We start from the raw sequence: 886 nt of genomic DNA, 5'->3' as shown, positions 1-886 counted from the left end.
TGATAGTGTCCTTTCAAGCACATATGTCTTGAATTTTGATGAAGTTCAACACCACTTTTTCTTTTGTCATTTGTGCTTTTGATATCATGTCTAAGGATTCATTGCCTAACCCTAGGTCATGAAGACTTACTCCAATATTTTCTTCTAACAGTTTTATACATTCAGCTCTTACATTTAGGACTATGATCCTCTCCTTTCAGTTGTGGTTTATCATTTCCCAAGGGCAAATGCATTCCACAGCAAGTACATTTTGTGTCATTTCTTGTGCACCATCTGTTGCCCTTACACTGAAATGAGACACTTTCATATTTACTTGTCTGTGAAAAAAACCAATAATGCCTTCAACAACTCTCAGCTCCTGACGTGTCAAAAACAAACACATATGTAACAAAATATGTTTTCCAGCCTCCAGTCAGGTTGCGCTCTGTGACAGACCAAGATGGGAGTTGCTCTAAGAATCAGCAACTTTTCTTTTTCCAGGTAAGTACCGAGAGAGGCGAAGAGCGAAGAGTCAGGACGCTGAAGTCCCCGTTTACGCTGCATAGACGGCGCCACTGAAAAGATGGCCAATGGCCCTAAAACCCGAAAGACTTTCTGTAAGAAAGCCTCACAAAGTGACACAGTCTAAGAAGGGAACGGATTCTCTGTATGCACAGGGAAAGAGGCGCTATGACTGGAAGACAAAGCCAATTTTCCAGAAGGCGGCTATAACCACGAAGAAGATTGTGCTGAGGCTTGAGTGTGTGGCGCCTAACTGCAGGTCCAAGAGGATCCTGGCCTTTAAGAGATGCAAGCATTTTGAACTGGGAGGCGCTAAGAAGAAAAAGGGCCAAGTGATCCATTTCTAAGTGTTTTCCTTTTTAATTTGAAAAAAAAAAAAAAAAAA

The 886-nt window shown here is 41.5% G+C and overlaps 1 pseudogene; it reads left to right on the top strand.

The window, feature by feature from the left end:
• Positions 1–562: 562 nt before the first annotated feature.
• Positions 563–848, top strand: LOC102839580 (annotated as a pseudogene).
• Positions 849–886: the final 38 nt, after the last annotated feature.

This window comes from Chrysochloris asiatica, unplaced genomic scaffold (assembly GCF_000296735.1).
Source record: "Chrysochloris asiatica unplaced genomic scaffold, ChrAsi1.0 scaffold00079, whole genome shotgun sequence".
In the NCBI taxonomy this organism is placed as follows: Eukaryota; Metazoa; Chordata; class Mammalia; order Afrosoricida; family Chrysochloridae; genus Chrysochloris; species Chrysochloris asiatica.
Note: the sequence above shows the minus strand (reverse complement) of the source record. Positions and strands in the feature narration are given on the sequence as shown.